The sequence below is a fragment of the Hemiscyllium ocellatum genome, unplaced genomic scaffold, assembly GCF_020745735.1.
Source record: "Hemiscyllium ocellatum isolate sHemOce1 unplaced genomic scaffold, sHemOce1.pat.X.cur. scaffold_655_pat_ctg1, whole genome shotgun sequence".
Taxonomy (NCBI): domain Eukaryota; kingdom Metazoa; phylum Chordata; class Chondrichthyes; order Orectolobiformes; family Hemiscylliidae; genus Hemiscyllium; species Hemiscyllium ocellatum.
This window is the reverse complement of record NW_026869155.1, coordinates 145287-166261: the sequence shown is the minus strand read 5'-3', so window position 1 is coordinate 166261 and position 20975 is coordinate 145287. Positions and strand designations below refer to the sequence as shown.

At 45.5% G+C, this 20975-nt stretch overlaps 2 long non-coding RNA genes across 2 annotated transcripts in view; both read right to left on the bottom strand.

The window, feature by feature from the left end:
- Positions 1 to 20975, bottom strand: part of LOC132814065 (uncharacterized) — a 72186-nt gene that overhangs the window by 45690 nt on the left and 5521 nt on the right. The window lies entirely within an intron of this gene.
- On the bottom strand, positions 726 to 19169 carry LOC132814067 (uncharacterized). Its single transcript, XR_009644288.1, has 4 exons — positions 19068 to 19169; positions 16495 to 16585; positions 4284 to 4401; positions 726 to 1459 (listed from the first exon to the last, which is right to left on the bottom strand). It is a non-coding gene; the product is annotated as an uncharacterized LOC132814067 (long non-coding RNA).

Genomic DNA, 20975 nt, shown 5'->3' with positions numbered 1-20975 from the left:
CCAGTCGTGCTAAATTGTCCACAGTGTCCAGGATTGTGCAGACTAGGTGGACCAGCCATGGGAAATGCAGTATTACAGGGATGGAGTGCTCTGGGCGTGATGTTCTTCAGATGGTCAGTGGGGTTTGATGGGCCAATGCTCTCCTTCCACACTGTCGGGATTCTATTCTATGATTGAGGATAAAGGCTACACAACAGGGCGTCCTTGGAGAAGGAGCATGTGGTGTGTATCAATGCTCTCGATGCCTTCAGATAGAGGTGGGCACCACAGGGGATATAGTGCTTTATTTCTGCCGCTGCCCCTCCCCACAACTCTACTTTGATTTAGCCCCTTCCCACTCTGTCACTTGTAATGGTTTGCTTTGCCCGTCATGGGCCTTGTTTATAAATATTCAATTGGTTACACGGGTGGTTTACTGCGGGTGATTAACCAAAAGGAAAATGGTGAAATGATGATTTTGATGGTGGGAAGGTTGCTGTGGTAACACTTCTGAGTAGGAGAAATAGGGGAAAAAGAATACTTCACAACTCTCAGACCGAGAACTGAAAAGCAGTTAAATCAAACCAAAGGTTCAGACAGGGAGGGAATATTTCCCTGGAGTTTGAGTAACTGGAAAATGATGGTGTCCGGGAATAGACAGGATTTTGTTCTAAAAGACATTTGAAATTTTAAAAACTATTATATTCAGATACTTTCAATTCTTTTACTTTTATTTATTGTGGACTAAACTTTAACACAAGGTTTGCAAATTTTTTATTTTAAAATGTAAAATAGTGAAATAAAATCCATCAAACCATCCCTCACTGAAAACTGTTGTGGAAGTGCAATCTCCTGGAGAATCCCTGCACACTCCTTCCTACCCGGGCTCCATGGCTATATACATACCTGGGAGATAGCAGCAGGAGGAGACCATTCGGCCTTTCACTCCTGCTCCACCATTCAATGGGAAACAGCTGACCATCCAGCTCAGTCTCCTGTTCCTGCTGTGTTCCAATCCCCTTTCATGACTTTACCTCGAAGAACTATATCTAAGTCCTCCTTTGGCTTCACTGCCTTTTGTTCCAGTGACGTTGCGGTGTTACTGTGTGGGTGTAGGCAGGGGTAATGTGATGGTGCTGCCTCCTGGAGGATACACTCAGCGTCCCTCATCATCCTGCAGTAACATCAACTGGGTTTCAGCAACTAGAGATAGGAACCATTTCCAGGATATGGGCATCACTGGCTCAGCCAGCATTTATTCCCCATCTCTAGTTACCCTGGAGAAGATGGTAGTGAGCTGCTGTCTTGAACCATTCACAGTCCATTTGGTGCAGAGAGACCGACAATGCTGTGTGGGAGAGTGTTGCAGGATTTTGGCCAAGTTATTCTCCATCTTTGGTTCTTCAAATGCTGGTTAACTTAATCACAATCTGCGCATGATTTTGAGATTTCAGTCTGCAAATCTTCAAGGTCTAGCACCCTGTATAAAAGGAATATGTACAGATTAGAAATTCAGATCAGACAATTCTTGTTTCTCTGGAATATCTTTTCCCCCTTTTTTCCCCCAAAGCTGTAACCCTCCAGCCCACTTACTCTCTCCCACCATTCTGACTCTGCTGTCCCTAATGTACACCCTCCCCATTCTCATGGAGTTGCTGATAAACAGATCCATGTCACCACTTCCCATCCCTGGTTAGACTCTGCACCCTTTCTAGATTCACATCCTTTCCCTTCAGTTGCTGCAAGTCAATAATGTAACAGCAGAATGAAACAAAAGGAAACAGAAAGGGAGATGGCAGATCCTGGACAGAAGAGGAACCTTCAGTCTGGGAGAATGGGTCAGATCCTTCTTTGTTTCCCATTGGTCGATGCCCAGTGTTATGATGAGTTGGAGATGGCCTTTGGCCCCACATGGGTGTAGTGACACTTTGACCCCCCGCCCCCCAACCGATATGTTCGTCCTCCAGCCAATCACAGTGTGAACTACTTTCCGCTAGTTACCCCAAAGCACATGCTCCAAAATCGGCCCACATTCTGTACATTTACAGTGCCAGGCTTCCCGACACACGTGTGGTTCCCGCCTCAGGGATTGGGGGAGTTGTAGTCCCCATGAAGCCACTGGAGCCCTGTCTCTGGAAAGTGAATGAAAAGTGTGGGGTGGAAGGTGTTGGGTATAGGATCCCCATTCAGACACACAAGACACATGGACTGTCACTGTGTTTTACTGAGATATCTGCTTCCACAACCTGATTTCTGATGTAAAGAACACAGATTCAGCCAATTGCGGGGCGGGGAGGTTAATAAGGGGTAGCAGATTTTAAGCAGAGGTGGCTGAGTGGTTAGCACTGCTGCCTCACAGCGTCAGGGACCTGGGTTGGATTTCAGCCTTAGGTGACTGTGTGGAGTTTACACGTTCTCCCCATGTCTGCGTGGGTTTCCTCTGGGTGCTCCAGTTTCCTCCAACCGTCCAAATATGTGCAGGTTAGGTGAATTAGCCAAACTAAATTGCCCACAGTGCCCATGCATGTGCCAGTTAAGCCATTAAACATGGGAAATGCAGGGTCACAGGGAATGGGTGGGTCTGAATGGGATGCCCATCATAGGGCTGGTGCGGACTCGATGGATTAATACCCTGTTTCTGCACTGTAGGGACTCTAATCTATTCTCAGGAAGAAGAATGTACCTATCTCAATGTGTTGTGAATTTGTGGAATTTCCTATTCAACATTCGGTGGATGCCAGGACAACGAACAGATTTAATAAAGAGATACTGATGTTGAATTTGTAATGAGATGAAGGGTGAGAGAGAGCAGGTGGGAAAATCCAGTTGAGACCGAGGTGAGCTCAATCATCATCGAAAGGCTGCATTGCCTCTCCTGTGCCCAGTGCTCATCTTCTTACGGTAATAACTGGAAAGCTGAATCCAAAACTCGCCACCTTCACCAAAGGAGATTTTCGGAAAATGCTGGATAATCAGGAGGATTAGTGTTCCAAACTTAGATAGTGAGGAAGCATGTAGGAGATAATGATTTTGCAATTTTAAACTCAGGGGAGACAGTGATTTATGGTTTTAGACTGTGTAGTACATTCACACCGTCCAGAATACTCTGTTGTGAATATCTATCCTGTACTTTATTACAAAGTTAAGGTCACTGATAATGAAAACCAAAACACCCAGGAAACATCCCCTCACCTTGTAATCTGATAAAGGACTTGTGATAAGTATGGATGAATTTAGAATACAGATGGAAAGTGGGAAGATCAAATCCAGTCTCAAGATCCTGTGCTTAAACAAAGGAGACTACAATAGGATGAGACAGGAGATGGCTAATGTAAACTGGAAGCAAAGAGTTTACGATGGGGTAGTTGACGGTCAGTGGAGAAATATCAAAGCAATTTTTCAAAGTGCTGAGCAAAAGTATGTATCAGAAAAGAGGAAGGACTGTAGGAAAAGGAATAATCCGCCGTGGGTGGCTCAGGAAATAAGGGAGTCTATCAAATTGTAATAGAAGGCATACAAATCGGCAATGATCAGCGAGAAACTAGGAGATTAGAAAAACTTTAAAGATCAACAGAAAGCTAGATGGGATTGGGGATAAAAAGTGACGAGTAGCTAACCCGAGGGCCAGAATAGCAGTTGATACTGCTACAGGGGAATATGTGGCCTTTGTAATTAGATTAGATTACTTAGTGTGGAAACGGGCCCTTCGGCCCAACAAGTCCACACCGACCCGCCGAAGCGTAACGCACCAGAAACATTCTCCTACCTTTACCCCTTCACCTAACACACAGAGTCGCCAGAGGTGGGAATTGAACCCGGGTCTCTGACGCTGTGAAGCAGCAGTGCTAACCGCCCACTAACTATTGAAGTACTTAACTGAAGAAGTCTATCATCATAGAGATAGACCTGATAAAGTTAAAAATTACGCCGTGCTCGGAAAGCTTGTGCTTCCAAAAAAAAAACCCTGTTGGACTATAATCTGGTGTTGTGAGATTTATAACTTTGTCCACCCCACTCCAACACCGTCTCCTCCACATCAGAATCCTGACAGACAATCCCACCGAAACTGAAGTGCCTGTCAGGTACTGAAGTGAGCGACGGCGGGTGTGGGGGAGGGATACGATGTGAAAACAATGTGCTGCATTGAACTAGACTTTTTAAACTGCCGTTGCCATGGAGATAATCCTGATTAACAGCCTCCATTCAAAGCTACAAACTTTGCTAACATGGACTTGGCTGCGTCGCAGTAATTTTTTTCCAGACGCACTGACATTTGAAATATTGTCCACGGACAGAATACACACCTTTCCTTCCAGATGAAAAGGCCAATGATATTCAGATCGGCACGGATCCAGTAACCATCGGGTCTGAACATGAAGCTCAATTTGAACTTTTCATCCACAAATCCACCCTTTCAATTCCCTACAACAGAGAAAACAACTCATCACTGTTAATACAGGAAGGAACTTTATCAGATAATGATGGAAACTACAATTTAATACTTTGTTCCCCTCTAAAGCTTTAAATCTCAGTCTCACAATTTCTCTCTCTTGTTAACTGAAGACCAAACTAATCTCCTCACTCCTTTCCCCCACACCTAGTTTTCACAAGCTCTCTCCTCTCCTTGAATTCAGTTACCGAGCTCTTGTCTGCAGACTAAGAACCAAATCAATGATTCTGACTCAGAGCTTCCTGGGTGTTGGTGAATCCTCCCGCCCGGTCCCCGGGTTTCCTTCCTGGTCGGAATCACATTGGGGAAAACTCAATCTGGAACCTCTCATTCATATTCCCCACCTCCACCCTCTGATGAGAACCATCCTGCACACACTGCATCCTGCACACTGGCAAAATCCTATCTGGTTGAACTGAAATGAATCAAATTAGAACTCTAATTGCAGGCCCATCCTTGTCCCTTTCCATAACAATCCTGAATTTTCACAAAATGTCTTCTGATAACTTTCTACAAAATCCTCCCCCATTCATACTTTGACCACTCGTCAGGATACCAGGAGAGGGGCTATTCCCCGGGTCCTGTTCCTAGAGAAGGAAGATAGGGAGCTGCCAATGATAGATTAATCCCACACATCCATAGCTTCCCTCCCTGGCACTGACCCGCCCTGTGGCCAATTGCCCAGCACCGCGCCTGTGCTCTGGTCTCCCCTCGGACAGCACATGCTTCAGATCACACAGGAGCCTGGGTGATTGACAGCAGCTGCTGCCCAATAGAGTTGAGGGGGCCGGGCTGAAGGACTGGGACAATGTGATTGTAAACAATGAATGAACGTGGAGGACACTGGGGGATGGACAGGTCAGTGAGGGACACGAGCAGTGTAGCATCAGGAGGGGATCCTGGACAAACTGAGCAATGGGAGAGTCTGACAGGAGAGAAACTGCAGAAAGTTTCTATTGAGGCTCAGGCAGTGACAGCTGGGAGTCAGTACAGCCTGGTGGCTTGCGCATGTTTTCCAATCAGCCTCTTCAAAGCCGCTGTTACTCAACTCTGAGCCCAATCCTCCTGGTCCAGAGGTAAGGACACTACCACCATTTCTTGGTGGGCTAATGGAAAGAAGGGAAGATGTTCTCAATCGCACTCACATGGAAACTCCATGAGCTCATCCCACTTACTGTCTACGGTGGGGATGGAGGGGACAGAGCAGATGGGAAGGAGGTTAGGGATATAGGGACTGCCTTTCTAAAGGACCTCACCTGTGTTGGTGATATTAACAAGACTCAATGCACAGTCACTAACACAAAGCTGGTGTACGTGAACTTTATCCAGAATATGAACACCCATAACTGGGTGACGCAGACCCCAGTGTACAGAGTTAAGTCCTGTATACTATTAACAGCTTTGTGTGAGAGACATCACATCTCATGAACTTGAGTTAGTTTTTTGAAGAAGTAACAAAAATGATTGATGAGGGCAGAGCAGTGGTCATGATCTATATGGCCTTCAGTCAGGCGTTTGACAAGGTTCCTGATGGGAGACTGGTTAGCAAGGTTAGATTTCATGGAATACAGGGAGAACTAGCCATTTGGATACAGATCTGGCTCAAAGGTCGAAGACGGAGGGTGGTGGTTGAGGGGTGCTTTTCAGGCTGGAGGCCTGTGACTAGTGGAGTGTCACAAGGATCGGTGCTAGATCCACTACTTTTCGTCATGTATATCATTGACTTGGATGTGAACATAAGAGGTATTGTTAGTAAGTTTGCAGATGACACCAAAATTGGAGTTGGAGTGGACGGTGAAAAAGATGACCTCAGAGTACAAGGAGATCTGGATCACATGGGCAAATGGCTGAGGAGTTCAGTTTAGAAAAAAATGTGAGGTGCTGTATTTTGGAAAAGCAAACCTTAGCAGGAGGCATACAGTTAATAGTAAGTTCCTGGGGATTGCTGCTAAACACAGAGACCCTGTTACGCAGCTTCATAGTTCCTTGGAAGTAAAGTCGCAGGTAGATAAGATAGTGAAGGTGGCAGTTGGTCTGCTTGCCTTTATTGGTCAGAGTGTTTAGTATAGGGGTTGGGAGATCATGTTGTGGCTGTACAGGACATTGGTTAGGCAACTTTTGGAATATTCCATGCAATTCTGGTCTTCCGATCAGAAGGACGTTCTCAAACTTGAAATAGGTCAGAAAAGAATTACAAGGATGTTGCCAGGAGTTTTACCTGGCGTGTCGGAGGCTGAGGGGTGACCTTATAGAGATTTATAAAATCACGCCGGGCATGGGTAGTTTAAATAGACAACGTCTTTTCCCTGTGGTGGGAGAGTACAGACCTAGGGAATAGGGAGATTACAGAAGGCAGGGATGGGGTGGCAGAGGGTGGGGAGACAGAGATGCTGGCGGGATAGAGAGGGGTGGCACAGAGAAGGGGAAGAGAGAGATGGGGAACAGACAGTGGGGACAGAGGAAGCGACGGGGACAGTCGCGGGGAGGGGGCAGACAGACAGATGGGGGACAGACAGAGAGGGGAGGACGGGGGAACAAACAGACAGGGAAGACAGGCGGAGAGGGGGAAGATAGAGAGAATTGTTACAGATCAAAATTCAACCCTGTTGCTGTTTTCTCTCCATCCCCTTGAATCCCTCTGAAGGGCTCAGAACAACTGCATAGTTCCTGCAAAGTAGAGTTTCAGGGCGATCATTTGTTGACATTTGGGATAGTGACCATTATTGGTCAGGGCACTGGGTTCAATTCCACTGTCTGTGTGGTGTTCGCACATTCTCCCAGTGTGTATCTGCGTAGCCTTCCTCTGGGTGCTCTGGTTTCCTCTCTCAATCCAAAGTCTTGCAGGTAAGGTGGATTCGCTGTGGGAAATGAGAGGTTACATGGTTAGGGTGGAATGCTGTTCCGTTGATTGGTATGGTCGCATGGGCCGAATGGCCTGTTTTCACACTGTAGGGATTCTGTCACTGAGTATAGAAGTGAGGAGGTCATGTTGTGGCTGTATAGGGCATTGGTGAGGACAATTTCAGAATACTACATTCAATTATAGTCTCCCTGATTTCAGAAAGGTGTTACCACAATAAACTCAACCTCAATGACAAGTTCCTGGCAAATGTTGACAAATAAACAGACCGTGCAGTGTGGGTTGATAGTTCCTTGAAAGTGGAGTTGAAGGTAGACAGGTCAGTGAAGGTGGTGTGCGGTATGCTAGCTCTTATTGGGCAGTGCATTGAGTATAGGAGTTGGGAGATCATGTTTCAGTTGTACAGTTTATTGGCTCGGCCACTTTTGGAATTTCCATTCTGCTTTCAATTCCAGTTTCCCTGCTATAGGATGGATGTTGGGAAACTTTAAAGAATTCAGAAAAGATTTACAAGGGTGCTGCCAGTATTCGAACATTGGAACCATAGGGAGAGGCTGAATAGGCTGAGGCTATTTTCCCTGGATCACTGGACGCTTGAGGAGGCATTGTAGAACTTCATAAAATTATGAGGAGCAACAATAGGGTGACTAGTCATGGTTTCGTTTTTACCCCAGGGTATGGGAATCTAAGAGTAGAGAGCATAGGTTTAACATGAGAGGGCAAAGACTTCAAGGGGATTTGGAGGCTTTGGGGAGGGTGAAAACAGGTTTACCAGGATGTTGTCTGGGTTGGGAGAGGCTGGAAAAACTTGGATTTTTATCTTTGGCAAGTCAGTAGCTGCGGGGTAACCCGAGAGGCACAGAGTGAATAATGTGAATCTTTTTTCCAAGGTGGAAGTGAAAAATTTTAGAGCCACACATTTAAGAAGAGAGAGGGACTTTAAAGGAAATGAAAACCAGAACAACTGCAGATGCTGTAAACCAGAAAGAGAAACAGAAGTTTCTGAAACAGCTCAGCAGGTCCAGCAACATCTGTGAAGTGAAATTCGAGTTAACGTTTCTGAGGAAGGGTGACCAGTCCCGAAACAGTAACTGATTTTTCTTCACAGATGCTGCATGACCTGCTGGCATTTCCAACAATATCTGTGCAGGTTTAAAGGGAGATATGTCAGACAAGTTTCTTAAGCAGAAGGTGGAAGTTGACTAGAATGTACTCTCCTGGGAGATGGTAAAAGCAGAAACTATCACAATGTTTTTGAGGCGTTTGGGCAGACATAAGCAGGCATGGGGTGGCAGGGATATGGATCATGTACAGGCAGATGGAATTAGTTTGGAATGGCATCATGATCCGCATAGACACGGTGGGCTGATTACTCCGGTGCTGTAACTGTTATGTTTTCCAAAGGGAAGGATGTCTTTTGAAGAAGTAACAAAGGATTGATGAGGGCAGAGCGGTGGACATGATCTACGTGGACTTCAGTAAGGTGTTCCGCAAGGCTCCTCATGGGAGACTGGTTAGCAAGGTTAGATCTCATGGAATACAGAGGAAATCAGCCATTTGGATGCAGAACTGACTCAAAGGTAGAAGACAGAGTGGTGGAGGGCTGCTTTGCAGACTTGAGGTCTGTAACCAGTGGAGTGTCACAACGATCGCTGTTTGATCCACTACTTTTCGTCATTTATATAAATGACTGGGATGCGAACATAGGAGGTATAGTTAGTAAGTTTGCAGATCGCACCAACATTGGAGGTGTAGTGGACAGTGAAAAAGATTACCTCAGAGTACAATGGGAACTTGATCAGATGGGCGGATGGGCTGAGGAGTGGCAGATGGAGTTTAATTTAGAAAAATGTGAGGTGCTGCAGGAGGGACTTACCCACTTAATGATAAGGTCCTCGGGAGCATTGCTGAACAAAGACACCTCGGAGTGCAGATTCATAGCTTCTTGAAAGTGGAGTCGCAGGTAGATAGAATAGTGAAGGCAGCATTTGGTATGATTTCCTTTATTGGTCAGAGCATTGAGTACAGGAGTTAGGAGATCATATTGCGGCTGCACGGGACATTGCTTAGGCCACGGTTGGAATAATTTATACAATTCTGGTTTCCTTCCTATCAAAACAATATTGTGAAACTTGAAAGGGGTCAGAAAAGAATTTCAAGGATGTTGCCAGGACTGGAGGATTTGAGCTCCCGGGAAAGTTGAGCAGGCTGTGTTCCCTGGAGCGTCAGAGACTGATGGGGGACCTTATCGAGGTTTGCAAAATCATGAGGGGCATGGGTAGGGGAAATACACAAGTTCAGATGGTTGGCATAGTCTCATAGGCCGAATGGCCTGCTTCCACACTGTGGGGACTTGGTCACTGAGTATAGGAGTTAGCTGAAGTTGTGGCTGTACTGGGCATTGGTGAGGCCAGTTTTAGAATACTGCATTCAATTCTGTTCTCCCTGATTTCAGAAAAATGTTACCACAATAGGACTCAACCTCATCATGACAAGTTCCTGGGAAGTGTGCACAAACAAATACATTGTGCAGTGAGTTAATAATTCCTTGTAAGTGGAGTTGAAGGTAGACAGGTCAGTGAAGGTGGTGTTTGGTATGCTAGCTGTTATTGGGCAGTGCATTGAGTATAGGAGTTGGGAGATCATGGTTCGGTTGGACAGTATATTAGCCTGGCCACTTTTGGAATCCCCAGACTGCTTTCAATTCTGGTCTCCCTGCTACAGGAAAGATGTTGGGGAACATGAACAAGTTCAGCAAAAGATTTACAAGGGTGTTCCCAGTATTGGAACATTTGAACCATAGGGAGGGGCGGAGGCTATTTTCCCTGGAGCAGGAGATGCTGTGGGATGGCTTTATACAACTTTATAAAGTTGTGAGGAGCAACAACAGGGTGACTAGTCAGTCTCTTTATTCCCAGGATAGAGGATTCCAAAAGCAGACGGCATAGATTTAACGTGAGAGGGGAAAGACGTCAAGGGGACCGTAGGGACAACTTGCTTGTTACATGTATAAATGAGCTGGTTGGCATGGACAATTAGGACAGAGGGTCTGTTTCCATTCTGTACATCTCTATGACTCTTTTACAAAACTTGAGGAGGGTTTCAGAAAATATCTGCAAGGTTATTGTGAGGACTGTGGAGTTAAAGGGAAAGGGTGAATAAGCTGGGGCTTTTTTCCCAGAGCGTCAGAGACTGAGGGGTTACCTTCCGGAGAAGCACAGACAGGGTGAATAGCCAAGGTCTTTGTTTGCACCCAGTGTCGGGGAGTTCAAAACTACAGGGCATTGGGTTTTAGGTGAGAGGGGAAAGGTTTCAAATGGACCTGAGGGCCAAACGGTTCACTCAGAGGTTGGTGATTGTATGGAATGAGATGCTATAGGAATGATGAACACAGGCCAAATTATATTTAAAAGGCGTCTGGAGAAAGTGTTCAGAGTGATATAGGCCAACTCTCCCAAATGGAGCTGGATCAGGTTAGGATATCTGGTCGACATGGACGAGTTGGACCTAAGGGCCTGTTTCCGTGCTGGATAACTCTCTGACTGGAAGTGCCTCAGCAAAATGGTGGAAATCCACAATAAAAACAAAACCTGCTGGATATCCTCAGCAGGTCAGGCAGCATCTGAAATGGTGACAGATGCAGGAAACATTGCAGCCTTGAAGTAGTGTTGAGATGATCACACCAAGCACTACAATATTGATCACACGCTGAGTGCCAGAATGTGGAACGAGAATAAATAGGTGTTTGATGACCAGCATGAATACGATGGGGATGGAAAGCTGACGTTCTAGGTCAGGACTATTCATCAGGACTGACAAAGGGTCCCGACCCAAAACATCAACTTTCCTGCTCCTCTGATACTGCCTGACCTGCTGCACTTCCCCAGGTCCACATTGTATAGACTCGGACTTCCAGCAATGCCCACATCTTATTCATACTGGTCATTGTGTTCAGGTCAGGCAGCATCAGTAGTCCTTGGTGTGACCATCTCAATACTTCTTCAAGTGCACGATCTACCTGCGCCTCTACTTTCGAGGAATTATGAATGTGCACTGCAAGGTCTCTTTGTTCAGCAACACTCCCCAGGACCTGACCATTATGTGTATCAGTCCTGCTAAGCTTTGCTTTTCCGAAATGCAGCACCTTGCATTTGTCTAAATTAAACTCCATCTGCCACTCCTCAGCCCATTTGCCCATCTGATCAACATCCCGTTGTAATCCGAGGTAACATTCTCCATTGTCCGCAACGCCTACAATTTTGGTTTCATCCGCCAACTTACTAACTATATCTCCTATGTTCACATCCAAACCATTGATAGAAATGACAAAAAGCATAGGGCCCAGCACCGATCCTTGTGGCACTGCACTGATCACAGGCCTCCAGTCCAAATAACAATCTTCCTCCACCACCCTCTGTCTTCTAACTTTGAGCCAGTTCTGTATCCAAATGGCTAGTTCTCCCGGTATTCTGTGAGATCTCACCTTGCTAACCAGTCTCCCATGGGGAACCTTACCAAACGCCTTACTGAAGTCCATAGAGATCACATCTACCGCTCTGCCCTCGTCAATCCTCTGTGTTAATTCTTCAAAAACAGCTCAATCAAGTACGAGACACGTGATTTCCCACACACAAAGCCATGCCGACTCTCCCTAATCATAGAACTAGACAAGTACAGCACAGAACAGGCCATTACGTCCACGATGTTATACCGAGATTTAATCCTAATGTAAAACATAGTAACTTAACTTACGCTCCCCTCAACTCACTGCTATCCATGTGCATGTCTTGTCCCCAATGACTTCGCTTCCACCACCACCACTGGTAACGCATTCCATGCATTCACAACTCTGTGTAAAAAGCCTACCTCAGACGCATCCTTTATACCTTCCTCCTAATATCTTCATAGTATGACTTCTCAAACAAGTCAATCCTGCCCTGGGGAAAAGTCTCTGTACACCTCTATCAGGTCTCCTCTCTTCCTCTTTTTCTCCAGAGAGAAAAGTTCCAGCTTATTCAAACTTTCTTCATACAGGAAACCCTCCAGTCCAGGACGCATGCTAGTAAACCTAGTTTGCACCCTCTCCAAAGCCTCTGTTCATTTCCTATAGTATTGAGACCAGGACTGGACACAAAATTCCAAGTGTGGTCTCACCTGGGACTTGTAGAGCTGTAGAAAAACCTCATGGCTCTTAAACTCTATCCCCCTGTTAATGAAAGCCAAAAAAAAATTTGCTTTGTTAACAACCCTATCCACTTGGTTGACAACTTTGAGGGATTTATGTACTTGCACACGCAGATCCCTCTGTTCCTCCACTCTGCCAAGAATCCTGTCTTTAATCCTATATTCAGCATTCAAGTTCCCATTTATCCAGGTTGAACTCCATCTGCCATTTCTCAGCCCAGCTCTGCATCCTGTCTATGTCATGCTGCAGCCTGCAGTAGCCCTCTATATTATCGACCACACTTCCAATCTTTGTGTCATCGGCAAATTTACTAACCTAACCATCAACCTCCTCATCCAAGTCATTTATAAATCCTACAGAGACCCAAGAACAGAGCTCTGCGGGACCCCACTCAACACTGTTCTCCAGGCAGAATACTTTCCATCTACAACCACTCTCTGCCTTCTGTCAGCCAGCCAATTCTGAATCCGGATAGCCAAATCTCCCTGTGTCCCATACTTCCTGACTTTATGGATAAGCCTACCATTGGGAACCCGAACAAAAGCCTTGCTGAAATCCATTTATAACACATCCACTGCTCTGCAGTCGTTGACCTGTCTTGACACGTCCTCAAAGAACTCAATACTCACACTATGCTTTGACAAATTGTCATAAATTCTATCCCTCAGAATTATTTCCATAACTTTGCTGACAACAGATGTAAGACGGACTGGTCTGTAATTGCCACCAATTTCCCTATTTCCCTTCTTGAAAAGAGGAACAACATTCGCCTCCTTCTAATTCTCCGGTACGACTCCTGTAGAGAGTGAGGAGGCAAATATACTCGCCAGCGGCTGAGCAACCTCCTTTCTCGCTTCCTGGAGCAGCCGAGGATAAATCTGGTCTGGCCATGGGGACTTATCAATCTTAATGTTTTCCACAATTTCCAGCACATCAATTTCATCAATCTTGATCTGTCCTTGCTTTTCTAAATACATGTAAATCCTGTCCCTCAGGGTACCCTCTAACAACTTGTCTAGCACCGACGTCAGGGTCACGCGTCTGTAGTTCCCGGGCTTGTCCAAACCGCCTTCCTTAAACAGGAGCACCACATTAACCAACCCCCAGTCTCATGGCTTCTCAGCTGTGACGATCAATAATACAAAAATCTCAGCAAGGGGCTCAGCAATCACTTCCCTCGCTTCCTACAGAATTTTAGGGTACACCTGATCAGATCCTGGGTATTTATCCACCTTTAGGCGTTTCAAGGTATCCAGTACCACCTTCTGTGTAATATGGACATTTGTCAAGATGTCACCATCTATTTCCCGACATTCCATAACTCCCATGTCCTTCTCCACAGTAAACAATGATGCCAAATACTGGTTTTGTCTCTCTCCCTCCAACCCCATCGTTAACCCCATTCGCCAAAGCTGTATCCTGTCCCCTTTTTGCCCTCCTGATTTCCCTCTTCAGTATACTCCTACTGCCTTTATACTCGAAGGATGTTTTGGATTGGAATAAATACAAAATGGTACATCTTGATTTAAAAAAAAGGCATGAGTTACACTCATTAAAAGTCAGGCCATGAGAAGTGGTATAGAATAAAGAGACCTCGGTGTTCAGATTTTTGAAGTATGTGTCACATGTAGACAGTGTGGTTAAAAAGGTGTTTAGCACATTTATCTTCATTGTTCAGACCTCAGAGTATAGGAGTTGGGACGGGATGTTGAGGTTGTACAGTATGTTGGGGAAGCCTCTCCTGGAATACTGTGCCCAGTTCTGGTTGTGCTGTCATGGGAAGGATATTATTAAACTGGAGCGGGTTCAGAAGTGTTTTACCAGTAGGTTAATGGGAATGGATGGTTTGAATTTTAAGCAGAGTCTGGATAGGCTGGGACTTCTTTCCCTGGAGCGTAGGAGGCTGAGGGGTGACCTTATTAGAGATTTATAAAATGCTGAAGACTATCAGTAATGTGAACAACAGGTGCCCTTTCCAGGAGGGGTTGCGATTCAAGACTGGGTGCATACATTTTAAAGTGAGAGGAGGAAAGCTTTAAAACGACGTTTGGGATTTTATTTTTTTGTTTTTGCATAGAGAGTGGTTCACGTGTGGAATATACTTGCAGAGGACGTGGTAGCTGTGAATACAATTACAATTTCAGGTTGGCACAGTGGCTCAATGGCTAGCAGGGCTGCCTCACAGCACCAGGGACACAGGTTCAATTCCTGCATTGGGTGGCTGTCCATGTGGAGTTTGCATATTCCTCCCCATGTCAGCGTGTGTTCCTCCAGCTGCTACCCTTTCTTCCCACAAACCACAGATATACAGGATAGGTGAACTGGCCGTGCTAAATTGCCCACAGTGTTCAGGGATGATTAGGTTGAGTGAATTAGTCAGGGATAAATGTAGAGTTAAATGGTAGGGGAATGGGATTCTAAGAGGACAAAACATTTGGACCCGTATATCAATAGGGAATGCTAGGATGGATTTGGACCAAGTGGAGGCAGATGCGATTAGTTCAGTTCAAAATTATGGTCAACATGGACTGGTTGGACCACAGGGTCTGTGTCGATGCTGTGTAACTTTATGACTCTAACCCTCGCTACCTCTGTAAATTCCTGTGTGCTCGGAACTATCCCTGTCAATGCCACCTCATCCAGCCTTACAACTCTTCCATATCTCAATAATTCCTCTCCAGGCTCAAAACCCAAAAATTTCTATCATAAATATCTATCTCTGTAACATCCTCCATCCTCAGAATACTTTCCAACTTTCATCTCCTCCACCTTCATTATCCTCCCTATCTCTAATCCCCTCCAGTCTCTCAAAACTTTGCGATATGTGCCTTTCTTTATTTCCAGCCTTAAGGACGCCCTATTTTTATTTCTCATTTGATGATGGACCTTTCTGATTCCTGAGCTGAGCTTCTGAATTTCAACTTAAAACTCTCCGTCTCACTTACCTCCCAAAAACATCGACCAACCATGTGTCATCTATTCTAGTATCACCTTTTCTGACCTGATGTCCAATGGAGCCTGTCATATTCCTATAATAAACATCTCAGTGGTCTACAGAACAGAAAAAGACTCTGGTGATCCATCTGTGAGAAAGAAAACTACCACCGATCTATCCTGATCTATTTTCCAGTACTTGTGGAAAAGTCTCATCAATCATGGCATCGCAAGTGCATACTAAATACATCTCAAATGTTTTCGGGATTTGTGTCTCCCACCCTTACACAGAGTGAGGTTTGGTGCAACTGTTGCTCTATGATGACATCACCCACAGGAACACAGAGCAGCTGGGTCTGTGCAAACCACACATCGCCCATACATTGGGAAGGATGGCAGGGTCCCTGAGTGGGGGCACAGGAGATTTACCAGGATGGTACAAGGAATAGGGGATTTTAGTTGCAGGGACATGGGTGTTAATGGTACATATCATGAATATCTATCTACAATAGATGGATTCTCCTTTCTAACCTCTCTCCTTGCCTGGGCTGGGTAACCTTCAGGTTAAACCACCACCAGTCATCTCTCCCTAATGAGAGAGCAGCCCTATGGTCTGGTAGGACAATGCTACCTTTATCTTTTACACAGTGATGCCACTATGCCTCGGGGGTGGGGAGAGGGAATGCTGAAGGTGGTGGATGGGACACCACTCAGGCACAGTGCTTTGTCCTGGAGGATGTTCACTTTCTTTAATATTGTTGGGGGCTGCACTGATGCAGGCAAGTGGAGAATGTTCCAACACAATCCTGATGTGTACCTTATGGAGAGCAAACAGACATTAGGGAATCAGGGGTTTGGGGAAACTGAGGTTGTTCTCCTTGTAGCAGGGGAAATTGTGGCTGCACTGTGACAGACGGGTTTACAGAAATTATACATTAGAATAATCAACCTTACACTCATCAACTCATCGTAAACTGTTGACAAGACATATATGAAAGACTTGGGGGAGATCTATTGACAGGATAGTTTGATTCAAAGGAGAACTCTTATGCATCAAATAGGAATGAGGTGGAACACAATACTCACAAGTAAATGCAAATATCCAGGTCCTGATGAATTGAGTAATTCTGTCAGAGTTTGGTGTTACAATGACTGAGGTCACCATCTGAATGTCCACCTGTAATACAGGTTTATAAAATCCGTCACTGTCAGGTCAGATTAGAAACTCGCACCATCCCCTCCTCCTGGCCCAGGATGACTGGACACATTACCCCTTGTGGAGGTCAGCAGTCAATTTAGGAGGAAATCTACGTGGGTGTCTATCAGTTTCCATCTTGGGACTTCATGTGACCAAACAGGGCAGATCTTTGACACATGGGAGAGAATTTTCCAAGTGTTAGTGAGATGTGGAGAGCAGGATTTGCTGCTTCTTCTTTCCTTCTGTGCTGTCACTGTGCCTCATCAATAAGACATGGGGGGGGGGGGGGGGCGGTGAAAGGCTCATGCAGCTTCAGGGGCAAGTTGTCACCATTCTGACCAAATAGGCAGTAAGCTCCTCCCAGTCATTCCATAGAATATCCCTCAAAAGACAGGAACTCTGCATGCTTCCCACTGCCCAGTGTTCCCAGGAAAAGTTTAGAAGAATGATGGGGAAATCTCCTAGGAAAGGCATAACAGTAAAGTTCCAAACTCTGTAAACAGCTTACAGAGAGGGATTCATTGGAGAAGTGGGTAACAAGTCGGCAAATGGAGTATCACTTGGGAAAATGTGAAGCTGTTCATTTTGGAGGAGATAATAAAAAGAACAGAGGACTATTTAATTGGTGGAAACTGTCGAAAGCTGCACCACAAAGGGACCAAGAGGTAAATGTGCAGGAAACAAAGCAAGCTAGCACAAAGTTACACCAGGTCATCAGGAAGGGGAATGGAATATTGCTCCTGATTTCAAGGGATTTGCAGTATAAGAGTTTGAAGTATATACCTGAGAACAACTTTATACAGTGCGAGTGAGACCACATCTGGAGAAATGAGAGAAGTTTTGGTCCCTTTATTTAAGGGAATACATCACTTCATCGGAGGCATTCAGAGAAGATTGACTGGGATGATCCTTGGTTTGAAGGGATTCTGTTTTAAGAAAAGGCTGAAGAAGTCGGGACTCTACTCACTCGATTTGGGAAGAATGAGAAGTGAACTCTTTCAAACATATCGGCTTCCTAAGGGGTTTGACAAGGTAAAGACTGACTGGATGTGTCCCAACATGAGGGAACCTAGAACCAGACTCTGGGTCAGTCGCGGAATCAAGGGTTCTGTTTTAGTTTTGTCAACTTTAATGCAACACCGAGACGGGTAAGGGGTTTCAGTAGCAATGGAGCTGGGGCGAGGGGGAGACAAGCAACATTTTACAAATTGGAATTCCTGGTCCTTGTGATTGTGTAGATGTCTGATCAGAAGGTCACCTTGGGGTAAGATATGAGAGCAATATTGTGAAGAGTGTAGTTCTGCCTCAGTTCCCAGTGAGAGAGAGGGGCTCAGCAGTAAGGGAAAGGAATTTGTAACAGCAACTGAAGGCAATGGGTTTAACCATTGCAATGTTCCATTGGAGGAAATTGCAGCTAATCGAGTAGTGGGAGTGTGGCAAGCAGTTTGATAACAGAATAACAGTGGAGCAATGGAGAGGGATGGTGGGGAGGTAGAGCTGGACATTGTCAGTGTACATGTGAAACCTAACAGTGCTTTTGGGCGATGTCACCTCCTGGCAGTATGTAGGTGAGAAACTGGAGGGACCAAGGATCGATCCATGAGGGACACCAAATACAAGGACTTCAGAAAGGAAAGGGAGAGTGGAGATGGAGAAGGATTTTCCAACAACCTTGAAGTAAAATATTAGTTAGTAGCAGAATGGGTGAGCAGGACATAACCAGAAAAGGCAGACAGAACAAGGAACAATATCTGTGAATTGGTGAGGGGGGAATGACGATGACGATGACGATGATGAGGAGGAGGAGCCTGACTCTACATTCTATTTCTCCATTCGTGAGATCACCCAACCCCACCCTAGTCTCAGCTAATTTACTGAAATACATGTCCATCCCTGTGTTATCTCCAGACTTCACTATTAAAACATACTCCTGGCCAGCCTCCCACATTCAACTTACATAGAATCTCAAGAATATCTAAAACTCTACTGCCCAAGTGCTCACTTCTGCTAAAACTTGTTGATCCAACAAAAGGCTCCCGTTTACAAGCAACTCAAAATTCTCACTCGATGTAATTCCTGGCTGTGAACATCCCTGTCTCCCTGCACCACACAACCTGTGAGACTTCAACAACTCATTTTCTTTCAGACTCCCAACGATGTGTTTATTCATTGCTTCACTGGATTGGCTGTTTCTACTGTTGCCAAGGCAACACGGTCTGGAATTCCTATCCTAACCTTTTCATATCTGTTTTTCTCCTTTAAGGTATTCCCGAAAACCTGCTTATTTGGCAATTCTTTTGATCACCTGACCTAATGGACCCATCTGTTGCCTAATGTCAGAAATTATCAATAGTGTTTCTGTGAAATTATAAAAATGATAAAAATACAAACTGTTGTTGATTTGCACATACATTTTCAATTTTTCTCTGTCGCTGAGTGAATAATCTGTAACATCTCTTACCCAACCACATTGTGGGAGCACCTTCACCACACAAACTGCAGCTGTACAAGGAAGTCAAACATCACCCTCTGCCCAGGGAACAGGGCTTTGGCATTAATCACTGGTATCTGTGGAAGGAGAAACACAGTTGATATTTCAGGGAGTGCTAAATGCATTACAGGGAATGAAAATGTTGCAGAATTTGTTGGTCAGAAATGGAAGGAAAATGCACTCTTTTGTTGTAAAAAGGAATTATTCACTGGCAAAGTGATTGTAGAAACTTCAGTCTGTTTAGAGAGCAGCCCGTTGTCAGGGGTTGGGCAGCAGAGGAAAATTAACTTACAAAAGGTCTGTGAAAGGAACAGTAAAACACTGAACAACCCAAACACCCTGTTTCCCAAGACTTTAACTCCCCTTCCCGCTCCACCAAGGACATGCAGGTCCTGGGCCACCTCCACTGCCAAATCCCAGGCATCTGATGCCTGGAGGAAGAACGCCTCATCTTCTGTGTTCGGATCCTCCAACCACATGGGATCAACGTGGATTTCACCAGTTTCCTCATTTCCACTCCCCCCACCTTATCCCAGATCCAGCCTTCCAACTCGGCACCACCTTCTTGTCCATCTTCCTTCCCACCGATTGGCTGCTGCCTGACCGGATGTGCTTTTCCAGCATCACACTCTGACATTGAAAACACCCTGACTCTGACACTCTGTAAATCCTGCTCTATCACTCCCTGCCAGGCAAAGCTGCGCATGTGCCCCCCTGAAGCTTGCCCCTCACAAAGTTGGCTGCCACACTCATGTCCCATGAATCACTGTCCCCAATAAAGGTGGCGGCGCTCACTCGCACCATTACCATTTGAAGCATTTTCCCATTTGCCACAAATACGGTCCTGGGATTTTCAAATTTGTGTTTTCCGATGTGCACTAAGTTCTGTAAAACGTCTCAGCCCGTTCCATTAAAATTTCCTTCTCTTCCTGGTCAATATGTCTTTCCTTAACCGTGCCCTGCACCTTCACTCATTTCCAATGCCTTGGTCACAACACACACTGTGCTGCCAGTGAAGCTTATCACGTGGTTGCTTATAGCCACGCCCCTCATTCACTCCGATTGGTTGGAGGACCGACAGGCACTGCCTGGTCTTCCAGTCCCATCCCCATCGTCTTCTAAGAGGTATAAGAGTGAGGGTTCATTCCTGTTTCTCCTGATGTCCGACATTAACAACAACTACCTGCATTTTATGGAGCCTTTCACACTGACAATTCTCCTAAAGTGGTTCACGAATGCTGGAAACATTGATTAAAGAGACCAACTTTAAGATACATATTAAAGGAGGATAGAGGAGGTTAGGAAAGCTATTCAAGAGGGGTTTTTTTAAGATTAGATTACTTACAGTGTGGAAACAGGCCCTTTGGCCCAACAAGCCCACACCAGCCCTCTAATGAGCAACCCATCCAGACCCAATCCCCTACATCTAACCCTACGGGCAATTTAGCACGGCCAATTCACCTAATCTGTACACTTTGGGACTGTGGGAGGAAACCGGAGCACCCGGATGAAACCCACACAGACACGGGGAGAATGTGCAAACTCCACACAGACAGTTGCCTGAAGTGGGAATTGAACGCGGGTCTCTGGCGCTGTGATGTAACAGTGCTAACCACTGTGCCGTCCATCTGCAGCTCCAATCGTGGAGTGATGTATGTGGGGAACAGTTTACAACGGAGACAGTTAGTGGTTAACCATAGCTTAACAACCCCATGTCCTAGCCCCCTACCCCACACACTAGGCCTTGTTCTCACAGCCTGTCATTACATACTACCTATGGTTTACCACGAATAGTCTCTATTAACAGCTAGTCACCCTCCCCCAGCCAGATCGTTATCCACTCCTTTATCCAACCGTTCTTCTCGCTCTATCCCTACC